The sequence below is a fragment of the Nerophis ophidion genome, linkage group LG18, assembly GCF_033978795.1.
Source record: "Nerophis ophidion isolate RoL-2023_Sa linkage group LG18, RoL_Noph_v1.0, whole genome shotgun sequence".
In the NCBI taxonomy this organism is placed as follows: domain Eukaryota; kingdom Metazoa; phylum Chordata; class Actinopteri; order Syngnathiformes; family Syngnathidae; genus Nerophis; species Nerophis ophidion.
Window position 1 is genome coordinate 640,853 of NC_084628.1, and position 17,116 is coordinate 657,968.

The 17,116-nt window shown below is 40.1% G+C and overlaps 1 protein-coding gene across 2 annotated transcripts in view; it reads left to right on the forward strand.

Annotated features, from left to right (window-relative positions):
- LOC133537461 (tumor necrosis factor alpha-induced protein 2-like) overlaps positions 1-17,116 on the forward strand; it is a 69,127-nt gene that overhangs the window by 6,498 nt on the left and 45,513 nt on the right. The window contains exon 1 of one of the 2 annotated variants that reach the window (XM_061878483.1): positions 1,086-1,304. The exons of the other annotated variant lie outside the window; for it this stretch is intronic. The gene's annotated coding sequence lies outside the window, so the exon portion shown is untranslated. Of the gene's footprint in view, positions 1-1,085; positions 1,305-17,116 lie in introns of those variants that run through there. 2 annotated transcript variants of the gene reach the window in all.

Consider the following 17,116-nt stretch of genomic DNA (forward strand, 5'->3'; position numbering starts at 1 on the left):
TGTTTGTGTTGCTACAGCCGGCCGCAATCCACGGCTTTCCAACAACATCTTTCTTCTTTGTAGACTCCATTATTAATTTAACAAATTGCAAAAGATTCAGCAACACAGATGTCCAGAATACTGGGTAATTATGCGATTAAAGCAGACGACTTTTAGCCGTGATCGGTGCTGGAAGAACATGTCCGCTACAACCTGTGACGTCACGCGCACGCGTCATCATACCGCGACGTTTTCAACAGGATACTTCGCGCAAAATTTAAAATTGCAATTTGGTAAACTAACCCGGCCATATTGGCATGTGTTGCAATGTTAATATTTCATCATTGATATATAAACTATCAGACTGCGTGGTCGGTAGCAGTGGGTTTCAGTAGGCCTTTAAACAAAATTAAAAACCTATTGGGGTGTTACCATTTAGTGGTCAATTGTACGAAGGTCCTGCAGTCCTGGGTTCAAATCCAGCCTCGGGATCTTCCTGTGTGGAGTTTGCATGTTCTCCCCGTGAATGCGTGGGTTCCCTCCGGGTACCCCGGCTTCCTCCCACTTCCAAAGACATGCACCTGGGGATAGGTTGATTGGCAACACTAAATTGGCCCTAGTGTGTGAATGTGAGTGTGAATGTAGTCTGTCTATCTGTGTTGGCCCTGCGATGAGGTGGCGACTTGTCCAGGGTGTACCCCGCCTTCCGTCCGATTGTAGCTGAGATAGGCGCCAGCGCCCCCCGCCACCCCAAAAGGGAATAAGCGGTAGGAAATGGATGGATGTACGGAATATATATTGTATTGTGCAATCTACTAATAAACGTCTCAACCAATCAATCAATCCATCATTGACCTCCAGAGTCAGGAAGTAGTCAAAGTTGTCACTATTGAGTCTGACTGATGCTTTCACTTCCTGATGTCCCCCCCCCCCTTCCCACACACACACACACACACACACACACACACACACACACACACACACACACACACACACACACACACACACACACACACACACACACACAGAGAGCGGTGCCGCGTTCAGGGGGCGCGCACATGGTGATATTTTAAAGGTTTGCCCCATGCAGTTGTGCTACCTGGTTGACACGCAACAAGTTGCCTTTGAACGCGTCACAGCTCTGACCTTCCCGCCCACTTGCAATTGCGACATGCCCGACTGCCCACGAACGCAGCACAGTGCAAGGTTCACCCGCGGGTATTTTGTCGAGGGAATCGAGCCATCGTCATCTTCATCATCATCAGCTGAGGAAGTTTCTCCTGGTGACCGCGAGCCGCTTTGAGCCGACAACATGACTCGCAGCGGTGAGTGTGCGTGTTCGAACCCCACGAGTTGCACCTTTTCCATCGTTTTTCTGTATTTTCCTTTATGGCAAACATATTGGAAAATAGCGAAATACGTTGATTTATTTTTTGAATCGTGACTCGTAAAATAACACCCGCCATGTTTGAATTGATGTGAAGAGTTGAACTGATATGAATTAATTTAAACATGTATGCGTATCAGTGAACACAACATGTTTTAATTCTAGTAATGAATGGAATAGTTCGCTGCTTGACAATTAAATATTATAATTGAGTTCAAACTTTATGATGCTGCGTTCAAGCTGACAGGAAATCTTAGACGCTGTCGTGAAGATACCTTTACTGACTGCATGTTGATCATTGACAGGCTTTATGAGCAGTTAAGTTTAAAAAAATCTTTTGTACAAACATCGATATTCATTTGCGTTTAAAATACCACTTTAGAGTTGGTTTTGACACGTTCGTGGTCTTTAAAATGCCCAAAAGTCAACAATAGTGTTTGTTCTCAGACTTAAATGGTGTTTGCACTCTGAGGTTAATAGCTAACACTGCAGCAACAATGGCAACAATGTCAAGGTGTGCTTGTGTGCACCTGTGCCTGAGTGAACACCTTCTAATGCTGGGATGTCCAAACTTTGCCGTATACTGAAACATCAAAGACCCTTTTTGTTATTGGTTATTTTGTCAATCCATTGTTCTCACACTTTTTCGCCAAGTACCACCTTAAATTTGGCTCTCCAAGTACCACCACAATGACCCACATTAAAATATCTTCAGCTATCTATTTTCCAGGTGAGAGGTATGATTTATGATCTAGAATATTTTTTTCGGGGAGCAAGGAAGCGAGGAAACTGCAGACCACTTAGTGATGTAAAAATAGGCACACAGGAAGTGATTATGTCGCCGCCATAAATAGCTTGTCTGTGTTAGTGTTTGTAATAACAATATTACTAATACTTGTTAATATTCAAGTCACCAAAAGTAAATGGAGTATGGTTGGCGCTTTTGGGCGGGATAATCATCGGATTTTATTCATTTTCAAACAGACTTTGATTTACGTTTATTTAATATTTATAATGCATCCATCGTCATGTCTTTCATAATAATTGTGAACGATAAGCAAAATTCCCCCAAAAAGGGCAGTTCCCCCTTTTTAGCATAGTAGGCTTTAATGTTTTTTAACAGGTCTATATTTTTTAGGCCACTGTACAGTTTGAAGGGTAACACTGTGTAATAATGTCAGAAAATAAAACGCTGTACTTAGATAATGAGTTCAATAAACATTGTACTAAAATCAATATCTGAACACAGTTTTGAAAGATTAAACGAAAAAGACCAGCAGGCACAAGACATTGATACAACGTTCATTATACATACATGTCCTTTCAAACTGACTTCGAAACAACGTTGCAAAATAGTTGTTTGTATATTTAGATAACGTTGATGTCTAACGTTGGATTTGACCAAAAGTCAATGGTCAAATCAAAGTCAGACCCCAACATTGATTAAACGTTGCCAAAAAACATGTTTAGTTTATTAGTTTAGTTTATTAAGGATCTCCATTAGTCTACACCGCAGTGGAGATTATTCTTCCTGGGGTCCACAAACACAAAAACGTAGTGTTTATGTTGTCGTATATTAGTTGGGAAATGACCAAAATTCAATGGTCAAATCAACGTCGGACCCCAGCATTGATTAAACGTCGCCAAAAAACTTGTTTAGTTTATTAGTTGAGTTTATGAAGCATCCCCATTAGTCTACACCGCAGTGGAGACTATTCTTCCTGGGGTCCACAAACACAAAAACGTTGTGTTTGTGTTGTCGTATATTAGTTGGGAAATAACCAAAATTCAATGGTCAAATCAACGTCGGACCCCAGCATTGATTAAACGTAGCCAAAAAACATGTTTTTTCAACGTTGTGTTTGTGTTGTCGTATATTAGTTGGGAAATGAGAAAAATTCATTGGTCAAATAAATGTCAGAACCCAACGTTGACTAAGCGTCATCAAAAAATATGCTGTTTCAACGTTGTATTTGTGTTGTAGGATGTCAGTTGGGAAATGACCAAATTTCAATGGTCAATTCAACTGTAAATTGAGCTGCCAATCAACTGTTTCAACGGTAGATTTGAGTTGCTCAACATAAAGACCTAATTAAACAAGTTCTCAACGCTGTTTCAACGTCTTGTGCCTGCGGAGAGTACTTAAAAGTTCAATAAAACTGCATTGTACTTGAATGTTGAGCAAAAAAAAAAATACTATACTTGACGCACTTGGAAGGAAATCAAAACCAGCTATGCATAGCTGGAGTTGTTCACGTGTGTTCTGCCTACTGATTGGCTGGGAGGTACGCGGAGAACATTCGGTTCCCACGCGTGTCGAGTGATATGAAGGACGCAGTAAAACGGTTCTGCTTGTGTCTTAGATGTTTATTTTGCGTCGACTATGATTTACAGTAGTCGGATTACAACGACTTCCATTGAAGGCCAATCAATCTTTTAATGACAGCTCGAGTCGTTACAATATGTAATTAAGTGATTCTTTGGCGTACCACTAGATGGAGCCACAGTTTGACTGATGTGACTGATACAACATAGCTATGCTAACAAGTCAGCTTAGTGTAACAAAGGGTGACCAATCTGTTCAAAATATATGTCATTATTTTGAAGAAATAATGAAAATCCAATCCAGACGCCCAAAATATGAACACACAAACACATTTTAAAAGGAAGAATCGTAGTTTTACATGCGGAAAACTATTTGAAATAAATAGAAATGTCAAATGAAATAAAGCTTTTTTTCCCTTTACTGGGAACTTTTGTTGGCATGCAGAGTTTTGCTCTTGAATCCAATAGTATTTCTCACCTGCTTTATTAAAGTGCTGGAATTCACAACTAAACATGGGAATCTTTGGGAACCTCCCGATTACAATATGAGTCAGTTTGGGGCTACGATCGTTTATAGATCGATTATTTATACATCTAAGATCATTATATTATCATTATTAGAGATGTCCGATAATGACTTTTTGGACAATATCCGATATTCTGCTATTGTCCAACTCTTAATTACTGATTCCGATATCAACCGATACCGATATATACAGTCGAGGAATTAACACATTATTGTGCCTAATTTTGTTGTGATGCCCCGCTAGATGCATTAAACAATGTAACAAGGTTTTCCAAAGTAAATCAACTCAAGTTATGGAAAAAAAATGCCAACATGGCACTGCCATATTTATTATTGAAGTCACAAAGTGTATTATTTTTTTTAACATGCCTCAAAACAGCAGCTTGGAATTTGGAACATGCTTTTCCTGAGAGAGCATGAGGAGGTTGAGGTGGGTGGGGTTATGGGGGTTGGAGGGGGGTAGGGGGTTGCAGGGGATGTATATTGTAGCGCCCAGAAAGAGTTAGTGCTGCAGGGGATTCTAAGTATTTGTTCTGTTGTGTTTATGCTGTGTTACGGTGCGGCTGTTCTCCCGAAATGTCTTTGTTATTTTTGTTTGGTGTGGGTTCACAGTGTGGCGCATATTTGTATCAGTGTTAAAGTTGTTTATACGGCCACCCTCACTGTGACCTGTATGGCTGTTGACCGAGTATGCCTTGCATTCACTTGTCTGTGTGAAAAACCGTAGGTATCATGTGATTGGGCCGGTACTTAAAGGCAGTGCCTTTAAGGTTTATTGGCGCTCTGTACTTCTCCCTACGTCCGTGTACCACTCCGTACGGCGGCGTTTTAAAAAGTCACAAATTTTACTTTTTGAAACCGATACCGAGAATTTCCGATATTAAATTTTAAAGCATTTATCAGCCGATAATATCGGCATCCCAATATTTTCGGCATCCCGATATTATCGGACATATCTAATCATTATGTTGAATATTGTTAAGCAGCAGCGGAAACCGCTGCTGCTCACTGCTCCCCTCACCTACCAGGGGGTGAACAAGGGGATGGGTCAAATGCAGAGGTTAATTTCACCACACCTATTATTATTAAATTATTGGTAATTTAACATTTAACTGTTATATATAATTTACAATTATTGTTTACAATTATTGTTATATATTCGCAAGGTTGTGCATAAATGTATCATTAATATGTCTACAAGCTGTCTTTGTATGCAGTGTTGCGTCATTTCAAGCATAGACATACAGTATATATGGAAGACTAGCGATGTGTTGCCTGCTAAGCTAGAAAATACACAAAAGTGCCGAATTGGCGAGTAGACATCCTGGATTTAATGTGTGTGCCTCCTAAAAACAGCAGAATGTCCGCACACTTTGGCCCCAGTCGCCATAAACTCACGGCTCAAAGACGTGTGCCGTCTATCTGGTTCATATCTACTGTATGGCTGACAGATATTATTGTCTCTGCTGATTTATTATTTCTCCTTCCTATTGGTTGCTATCTTTAAAAGCGTGAGTCTCCTGTTGAAATATACAACGCATGTATTATTTTCTTGTTTCGCTCCTTCGTGTGCGTACATGCTAACCCGGCCAATAACGGTAAAAGAATGCTAGCTAATGGTTCTCCGTTGGTTGGCAATAAGCGAACTTTAACTAACATTTAAAGAACATTAAAATTAATGCCACATTTTAGAACTGTCTGTATGACTTTATTTGACATACAATAATCGATATTTGGACATTTGTCCATCGATTCATTAATTAGCCAGGTTCCAATTGTGATGCGTCAAACAATTTATTATTTTCCCCACCTTTACTCGCAACTTTCTATGGCCCCAAGGCGGATTATTTTGCAGTCAATACAAAAAGCACATAGATTGAGTCACCAATGCGATTCTTGGTTTGGACATTCCATTCCAGACAAATGGACTAGTTTGTTACGAGAAATGTTTCAGCGTACGATTAAGTTTGTCCAAAACCGAATTAATATGAACTGTGGGGCATACACAAACAAAAGATAAATCTGTTATATATTACAGTATATTATTATTATTATATTATAATATCTAAATGTCACCATTGTTCCTGTTGTTTTTGTCTGTCCCCGTTTCATGAATATGAAAAAAAATCCGGTTGCAAACGGTTCGGGGGCCATTCTTTGCACCTATCATGACATTTCAAATCGCCTGCCACATCATTTATGTGGTTTGCCACATTATTTATGTGACCCTTCAATTTATTTTACGAGCAGGTCACTTCATTAATGTAGTCTGCCACATTATTTTACGAGCAGCTCACTTCATTAATGTGGTCCGCCAGTTTTTTTTAAAAGCTGGTCACTTCTTTAAAGTGGCCCGCCACATTATTTTACGAGCAGGTCACTTCATCAATGTGATCTGCCACATAATTTTACGAGCAGGCCACATCATCAATATGGTCGGACACATTTTTATATGTGGCCCGCCACATTATTTTACGAGAAGGTCACTTTATTAACATAATTGTACGAGCAGGCCACTTCATTACTGTAGTCGGCCCCATTATTTTACGAGCAGGCCACTTCATTACTGTAGTCGGCCCCATTATTTTACGAGCAGGCCACTTAATTTAGGTGGCCCGCCACATTATTTTACGAGCAGGCAACTTCATCAATATGGGATGACACATTTTTATATGTAGCCCACCACATTATTTTACAAGAAGGTCACTTTATTAACATAATTGTACGAGCGGGCCACTTCTTTAATGTATTTGGCCCTTTTTTTACGAGCAGGCTACTTCATTTATGATGCCCACCACATAAATTTACGAGCAGGCCACTTCATTAATATGGGATGACACATTTCCACATTATTTTACGAGCATGTCACTTTGTTAACGTGGCCTGCCACATAATTGTACGAGCAGGCCACTTCATTAATGTGATCTGCCACATAATTTTACGAGCAGGCCACATCATTAACATGGTCTGACACATTTTTATATGTGGCCCGCCACGTTATTTTACGAGAAGGTCACTTTATTAACATAATTGTACGAGCAGGCTACATCATTAATGTAGTCGGCCCCATTATTTTACGAGCAGGCCACTTCATTAATATGGGATGACACATTTTTATATGTGGCCCGCCACATTATTTTACGAGAAGGTCACTTTATTAACATAATTGTACGAGCAGGCCACATCATTATTTTACGAGCCACTTAATTTATTTGGCCCGCCACAGTATTTTACGAGGAGGCCACGTCATTGATATGGGATGACGCATTTTCATATGTGGCCCGCAACATTATTTTACGAGCATGTAACTTTATTAATGTGGCCCGCCACATAATTGTACGAGCAGGCCAATTCATTAATGTGGTCCGCCACATTATTTTATGAGCAGGCCACAATATTTATGTGGCCGGCCACAGTATTTTATGTGGCTCCCCACATTATTTTACAAACAGGCCACATCATTTATGTGGTCCGCCACATTGTTGTATGTAACCAAACCACATCATTGTATGTGGCTTGCCTTGTCATTTAAAGTAGCCTGCCACATTATTTATGTGCCGCAACATTATGTCATGTGGCCTGCGAAAGCCTGGAAATAATGAAGTTCTCTCTGGCTAAATGTGTTTGTTCCTTCAATTTGAACAGAAATTACATATGTTTACATATTTACACCTTATTTCAATTTAATGGAATTCTTTTTTAGACTCGCTATCAAAAATAGATATTTGCTTGTCACCTTGACTTGAGATAATAAAGCAAGTCATCCATCAAAAAGAGATTCTGATTCAAATAGTGTCACAAAGCTAATATACAGTGGGTCTGCCAAGTATTCAAAGCGCTTCACTTTTCCAACATTTTATGTCACAGCCTACTTCCAAAAAGGAATAAGACAATTTTTGTCCTCAAAATTCTACACACAATATCCCATAATGACAATGTGAAAAATATATAAAAAAACATTTTAGCAATGTTATTAAAAGTAAAATAACACATGTGCATAAGTGTTCACATTCTTTGCTCAATACTTTTGTCATGCACCTGTGGCAGCAATTACAGCCTCAAGTCTTTTTGAACACGATGCCACAATCTTGGCACACCTATCTTTGGGTGGTTTGGCCCATTCCTCTTTGCAGCACTTCTTAAGCTCCATCAGGTTGGATGGGTTGGTTGTTGGTTTTCATCCAAGATGTCTCTGTACATTGCTGCATTTATCTTTCCCCCTATCCTGACTGGTCTCCCAGTTTCTGCTGCTGAAAACCATCCCCACAGCATGATGCTTCCACCACCATTCTTTTCTGTAGGGACGGTATTGGCCTGGTTTCCTCCAAACCTGATGCCTGGCATTCACGCCAAAGACTTCAATCTTGTCTTGTTAGACCAGAGAATTTAGTTCCTCATGGTCCGAGAGTCTTTCTGGTGCATTTTGGTTGGTGGATTGCTTCAGAGATGGTGGTCCTTCTGGAAGGTTCTCTTCTGTCGACAGAGGAATGCTGTAACTCTTACAGAGTGACCATCAGGTTCTTGGTCAGCTCCCTGACTAGACTAAAAAGAATGCAGCAATGTGCAGAGACATCCTGGATGAAAACCAACACTTGGTTGCTACAAAGAGGAATGGGACAAACTGCCCAAAGAAAGCTATGCCGAGCTTGTGGCATATATTCAAAAAGACTTGGGTCTGTGAATACTTTTCTCCATGTGATTTTTTTAGTCTGAATAAATTATCAAAATGTTTTTAAGATAACTTTTCACATTGTCATTATGGGGTATTGTGTGTAGAATTTTGAGGACAAAAATGACTTTGGAATAAAGCTGTAACATTGATGGATGGATGGATACCAAAATGTGGGAAAAGTGAAGCGCTGCGAATACTTTCCAGCTGCGCTGTACGTTTGTATTCATACAAGCGGCCCTCAATGAAATTGAGTTTGACACCCCTGTCCTATGACAAATAAGTCAGGCTTTACAAAATCAATATTGTTCACTTTTTAATTAAATGTTCATTTAACGTCATGTTTATGATTGTGTACTGCATGAGTCTCCAGAGCAGGGATTCCCAAACATTTTGACCCGGGAGCCGCATTGGTTAAAATAATTTGCGGCCAGGAGACTCTGAGAGTAAGAAGCAACAAGCGGTAGAAAATAGATTAGAAAAGACAGATTTAAAAAAAGAAAAACATTTTTTTTTTAAATTTGGGTCTTCCCGTGGGCCAGATCTCGAACGCTGGCGGGCCGGATCTGGCCCGCGGGCCGTAGTCTGGGGACCAAGTCTCTAAAGTGTGGCCCGGGAGACATTTCTATCCTGTAGTTGGAAAAAAAGACAGCAAATAGGCATAATGTAAAGACAAAAATGGCCTTTTTACAAAATCTGACAAAAATAGGTAAAAATATATCACAGAATGGTTTAACTGTGAAAAAGGTCGATGACAATTGTTTCTAATACTTTGAGAAGGTGAACACAAAAAAGGATTGTTTGCATTGGATGTGATGAGAGGGTGTACCTAATGAAGCGTCCGGTAAGATGGTGCATTCAGGCGTCTTGAGGCGGGTGTTAAAAAAAACCCAGCGTGACTGCAGTTAATGTGGTCAATGATTGCCTGTGTTGGACAATGGATGTTGTTTGCATGCAGGATGACTCAGTCAAACATTCATCATGGGAATTTTCTCGAGGGGAAAACAAACGGAGAAACTCGCGTCAGTCTCTTGAGAGACGTCGCATTCACGCCGAGCTTGTGTCGGCCGCCGCTGATGCATGAAAGAGAAAGCAGTTCAAAGGTCACATCCGCATTTTTTTTTTTTTTTTTTTGTCTGTCCCCTTCCTGCCTGAAAAGTGTATGAATGCACCAGAAAGAACTCAAAAGTTTCAATGGATGAAAAAGAGGAACGCATCCCTCCCACCCTCCCTTCCTTCTCCCCTGGGTTTTTCTTTTTTTTTGCTGACTTTGACATTTTTCACTTCCACATGAAAATGACAGAACCTTCGCTTGAACTGCTGAACTTTGACCTCGCTTGCTGCTTTGTTGACCTGAGTGCCGCATGCTGTAAAGTGACAGGGACGCCATGTTGAACCTCACCTGTGGTTGCCATGGATACAAGCAGGCTGACTGTCGGTCTGATGCCAAATGAGTGGCGCCTTTTTGCAGGACGAAGTTACTACATGATGAACGTTCCGATAATGAGGATCTGTTTCAGTGTCAAATCGCAGCCGCCGTATGCGCGTTAGCAAGTCTCCAGGCGACGTATTAGTCCTGATTCGCTACCGTTCCGGTCAGGTGACTTTCAGGAGGACGCAGAGAGGCAGATGTTTTGGCTCGGGTTTGACGACAAAGGATGAATCGGGTTGGAATGTCGGCCTGGAGGCTAGTTGGTGTGGCCGGTGCGTGTATTATGGGATGTTCAAGTGGGCAGGAAGTTTCCAGATTGGCTCTCCTCAGCAACAATGTGAAACAGCTGGACTTGTTTGGTACTGCCGTGGAAGTGGATTTATTGGGTCCAGTTCTAGGTTCTGAGTCGACCATCCATCTTCTCTTAATGCTAAGCTAGGCTAACCCTGTCTTGGCTACGCCCACTCGGCCGTTCCTGGTGAGTCCAGCTCGATGTACATATACACATACATACATATGTGTATATGTATGTATGTATGTATGTGTATATGTATATATGTATGTGTGTATACAGTTGTGCTCATAAGTTTACATACCCTGGGGGAATTTATGATTTCTTGGCCACTCTTCAGAGAATATGAATGATAACACAAAAATCTTTCTTCCACTCATGCTTAATGGTTGTGTGAAACTATTTTTTGGCAAACAACTGTTTTCTCTTTTTAAATCTAAATGACAGAAGATTCAGTTAGACCAGCAAAGATTTCACCCACAACTGCCAGGAAAATTGTTCCAGGTGCAAATAAAAATCCACAAATAACTTCAGCTGAAATACAGGACTCTCTGAAAAATTGTGGTGTGGCTGTTTCAAGATGCACAATAAGGAGGCACTTGAAGAAAAATGGACTGCATGGTCGAGTCGCCAGAAGAAAGCAATTTCTGCTCAAATGTCACAATGTATCCCACTTACATTACACCAAACAGCACAGAGACCAGCCTCAAAACTTCTGGAACACAGTAATTTGGAGTGATGGCTTTCTTCTGGCGATTCGACTATGCAGCCCATTTTTCTTCAAGTGAATATGAATGATAACCAAAAGTGTTATCATTCATATTCTCTGAAGAATGGCCAATAAATCATATATTCTCCCAGGGTATGTAAACTTATGAGCCTAACTGTATATGAATATATGTGTATATATATATATATATATATATATATATATATATATATATATATATATATATATATATATATATATATATAAGTATGTGTGTGTGTGTGTGTGTATATGTATGTGTATATATATATATATATATATATATATATATATATATATATATATATGTATATGTGTATATACACTCGCAATCAAAAGTTTACATACACTTGTAAAGAACATAATGTCATGGCTGTTTTGAGTTACCAATGATATCTACAGCCCTTTTTTTGTGATAGTGATTGGAGCACATACTTGTTGGTCACAAAAAACATGAAGTTCGGTTCTTTTCTAAATTTATTATCGGTCTACTGAAAATGTGACCAAATCTCCTGGGTCAAAAGTATACATACAGCAATGTTAATATTTGGTTACATGTCCCTTGGCAAGTTTCACTGCAATAAGGTGCTTTTGGTAGGCATCCACAAGCTTCTGGTTGAATTTTTGACCACTCCACTTGACAGAATTGGTGCAGATCAGCTAGATTTGTTGGTTTTCTGACATGGACTTGTTTCTTCAGCATTGTCCACACATTTAAGTTAGGACTTTGGAAAGGCCATTCTAAAACCTTAATTTTAGCCTGATTTAGCCATTCCTTTACTACTTTTGAGTTTTTTGGGGTCATTGTCCTGTTGGAACACCCAACTGCACCCAAGACCCAACCTCCGGGCTGATGATTTTAGGTTGTCCTGAAGAATTTGGAGGTAATACTCCTTTTTCATTGTCCCATTTACTCTCTGTAAAGCACCAGTTCCATTGGCAGCAAAAAAGGCCTAGAGCATAATACTTCCACCACCATGCTTGACGGTAGATATTGTGTTCCTGGGGTTAAAGACCTCACCTTCTTTTTTCCTCCAAACGTATTACTGGGTATTGTGGCCAAAAAGCTAAATTCTTGTTTCATCTGACGTCACGTGGACAAAGATAAGACCTTCTGGAAGAGAGTAAAAACAGAATACAATGACTTGCAAATCTTTTTCAACTTACAGTATCAATCCATCCATTTACTACCGCTTATTCCCTTCGGGGTTGCGGGGGGTGCTGGAGCCTGTCTCAGCTGCAATTGGGTGGAAGGCAGAGTACACCCTGGACAAGTCGCCATCTCATCGCAGGGCAACTTACACTATATTCATTTGAATAGACTGCAAAAACAAGATACTTTACGTTCGAAATGGAAAACTTTATTTTTTGCTAATATTAGCTCATTTGGAATTTGATGCCTGCAACATGTTTCATAAAAGCTGGCACAAGTGTCAAAAAAGACTGCGATAGTTGAGGAATGCTCATCAAACACTTACTTGATCAGATTTGAGCAGTTCGAACATTAAATATCTTGTCTTTGCAGTCTATTCAATTGAGTATAAGTTGAAAAAGGATTTGCAAATAATTGTATTCTGTTTTTATTTACGAATTACACAACGTGCCAACTTCACTGGTTTTGGGTTTTGTACATGTACAGTTGCATGACGGGAAACTTCTCTGCAGAGCATCTTGCTTCTGGCCCCCTCGGAGAAGTCTCCATGCTGAGATCAACAAAGATCTTTCTCAGCTGTCAGGATGCGCCACTCGCTGGGCAAAATGCACAAAAGACATGAAGACAAAGGCTGAAATAGATCGGAACTTTCTCACAGATGAGGCAAACGACCATATGAGAAAGTTCTCTCACGGCACGCAAAATATGACTGTGGAGGTTGCCCTCCAGGGGGTTCTTTGGACCACCAAGCACCGACATGATAGCCCGGTTCAGGTTCTATTCAGTTTTATTTTTCAATAATGTCTGTGGGTTGCTTTTCAGCAATTGTCTTTTGTGGGTGTGACAGGCATGCTCTTGCTCTCCCACCAGCTCCCACAACATCTCTCCTCACGGTTACTGCTTATACAGAGCGACAGGTGATTAGATAACAATGCCCACCTGGGCCATTTACGCACCTGTTGCTGACTTAAAAGCCGGTCCTAGCACACCACGCTTCGCTGCAGGCCTGCAGGCCATGCCCCCTTCCACAATGACCTTTGACCGAAAAATTGCCGTATTAGTTTTGAGCTGTGACTCAGGGGTTGGGCTATAGGGGCCAGTAGAGTTTGCCTAGATAAGCGGTCGACCATGCATGTTTCCATACAGTCGTCACTCGTTTATCACAGCGAATTGGTACCAGATATAACCGTGGTGCACCTTCAATATTATTGTAGTTTGAGCGTAAAAACCTGTTTTACGACCAGTTAGTGCCCAACATCGCACTATTAAACCCAGAGTCACCGCCCCATACACCACAGGTGTCAAACATCATATCATGTGGCCCCAAATGCCTGGAGAAAATATGCGTCAATAAAATACTTTTTTGGGACAAAATTTTGACGGAAAAAAAAATACATATTTTTTCAACTTAAATATTATCTGATCATGCAAAATATTATATTATTAAAACCTGTATTGTAAAGGCCTCTTTTATTTACTTACAACTAAACTTAAGCAGGTCCTGCCCATGTACCCTCAAGCAAACTGGGCCAGCTTGAACCCCCAAGTTGCATTAGCATTTGTGTTAGCTCGAGGCTAGCTACGATTGGCTTCTACAAAGTCAGTCAAACGTCTGAACAAAAAAACAATTCCGATTATCCATCAAGCAGAGATTGTTATTAAAGCCTTCCTAAAGTATTAAAGTAGCATTAGAGTGGAAAAAGAGGCAATTGGCTTATTTGTGTTTCAGTGTATGTATTAAAACAGTGGTTCTTAAGGGCCGGGGCCCATTGTGGAGCTGGGAGCGCCCCATAGAGGCCCAACAAAAATATTTCTTTCTGAACTGTGGTCCGTATGGTGCAGTGGTAGTCAGTTGTATTACACTTTTCCACCACTTGTGGCAGTAATGACTGTCTCAAACAGAAGAAGTCTGGTGCCAAAATCTGTCAATTTTTCCTTTTACTTCAGAGTGTACAGTAGAGATTAGCTGATACAAATACAATTCTCATCAATATGTAATAAGAATTCTGATAATAGGCCTCTATTATTATTATTATTACACTATTATTAGTGCATATCCTGGGAGATAAGTCTCCCCCTGTCTTTAAGAACTACTGATGCCTCTGTTTCCAACGTTAATCAAGGGTTCTTGACTACACCACAGTTAAATAAATAAATGATAAATGGGTTGTACTTGTATAGCGCTTTTCTACCTTCAAGGTACTCAAAGCGCTTTGACACTACTTCCACATTTACCCATTCACACACACCTTCACACACTGATGGAGGGAGCTGCCATGCAAGGCGCTAACCAGCACCCATCAGGAGCAAGGGTGAAGTGTCTTGCTCAGGACACAACGGACATGACGAGGTTGGTACTAGGTGGGGAGTGAACCAGGGATGCTCGGGTTGCGCACAGCCACTCCACCACCGCGCCACGCCGTCCCTGCTATCGGCAATGAGATGCCAAAGTGAAACGTGTCCATAATTATTTTCTTTTGCTGCCATAAGTACATTTATTATATGTTTACCTTTCTTCTATCACCTCATCCTTGTTTTAAAATGCTTGTGCTGCGTGTGAAGGCTTGAAGGTGAGCTTTGGTGACGTTATGACGTCTGCCTCGAGTGGAATGAACCATTTCATATTTTTCATAGGGGTGTTGTAGGCAGTCTCGGATGTTCTTCATTCTTCAACCTTATTATTAAACTTTCATGGCTATATATATGTTATAATATTTTGGGAAGTTTGCCCATCATTTACAATCCCTATGTAAGACAAGTTCTTATATATATATATTTTTTTTCATGCATTCTAACTCGTAAAATAAATGCCAACCAGTTAGCCAGCTAGCTAGCCGACTATAAAGCTCTCTAAAAACATCCAAAAATTTCCATCAACATTACATATATGTAGAGTAATAATATATATGTAATATATACTTGTAATATTTACGTAATTTGGTCATTTTAAGTGTAGGACATCACATTAGTTTCACAGATGCTTAACTGCGAACTCTTCAACAATAACAACAAGCACACTTACTAAACATGGCAGACTTCATGAGAGACAACAAAGACTACTTTGGGACTAATGATGATCTACAACCTTGTATTTTTGAGCCTGAATATAAGGAGGATGAGCCACAAGTTTTAGAAGCTGATAAACAGATCCAGCAAGTAACGGTTTTGCTTAGTATAAAAAAGAAACACAAACTATGAACATAAAACAATCATTTGCTGTACAATGTCCGCTCCCTGCTGATTGATGTTTATATCTTCCAGTTTAGATGAAGAATTAATCATAATCTTCATGCAGGTGGCCGCAAAATAGCGTCTTTTACGTCTTTCTCGCCATGTCCAAGTCTAAGTTGAACGTAGAAGTTGACCAACTTCTCGGTTTTCGTCCACAACCTTCTACTACCCAGGTGAGAGGCATGATTTATAATCTAGAATTAACTTTGACCAAGTCAGAGGCTATGCAGCAGCTACCATGTCAATATAGCAGCGAGTTAGCATAATAACAATATTGTTAATATTTGGTTAATATTCAGGTCACGACATGTAAATGGAGTATTGTTGGTGGTCTCTGGATGTTTTTTAGAGGGATTTATGAACGCAATGAAATACTCCCAGTAGCTGCATTGTTAGCCACTTCGTACTTGTTGTATTCTACAAATTAGAATACATTAAAACAAGAAACGTGTTTTTTGTCTTACAAAATGACAACATGCTGGGTAATTTCTCAAATTTAGCAATGGGCTTCCATGTGGTAAGTTGTTCCGCCAAAAGTGGATCAAGTTGACACTCCCAGCCACGATCATTCGCTGTGATGTTAGCATTCCGTGTTAGCATTGACATTTGACACGCTCAAGCCAGAGCTGTGTTATCGATGTCGAAAAAGAAGTGCATCGAAAGAGATAATCTCCGCTATGGCCAAAGAGCTGCTGATGGTTTATAGCCGTCTTGCTAGTCCGACTCCAATGCTATACTGCGCTGTTGTCTTTCTACCTGGTCATGGCAAAGTCTCCCCAATGTGGAGATGTGTTATTGACGAGGCAAGGGTTGAAGATGAAGTCCATCAAAAAGTTGTTATGCCTAAAGTTGGTCAACTTGAATGTCGTGGTGAAGGTAGTGGCAAGATTAGCCGCCGTTTTGTTAGCATTGTTCACTTTTAACTCGGAAACTGACATCCCGCCAGGTGACTATCTTTATCAATCTCCTGTAATTAGGGATGAGTACTTATCATATTTGAACCAGTATGGTATCAATTCCCTGTACCTGGAAATCTATACCAGTACTCAACGGTACCAATTTTAAGTACTTTTGTGTGTCGATGAATATGAATTGTTTTTTATAATAAAAACATTTTTTTTATTGGAGCATTTTAAAATGAGGGTACTATAATATATTTTCTTCATCATTACATTTCTGAGTCAATTGCTTTGAAAATCGCAACATTATCTAGAAGCAGTATAGCTGAGTTAGCTCTCAGTTCTACTGGAGTCATGGGCAAATGTTAGAATTAGGGATGCAATGATATGAAAGTGTCATATCACGGTGGTTGTGACCAAAATTAGCACCGTTAATATAATCGCAATATTGGTGAATGTGCTCATGGTAGCAGGG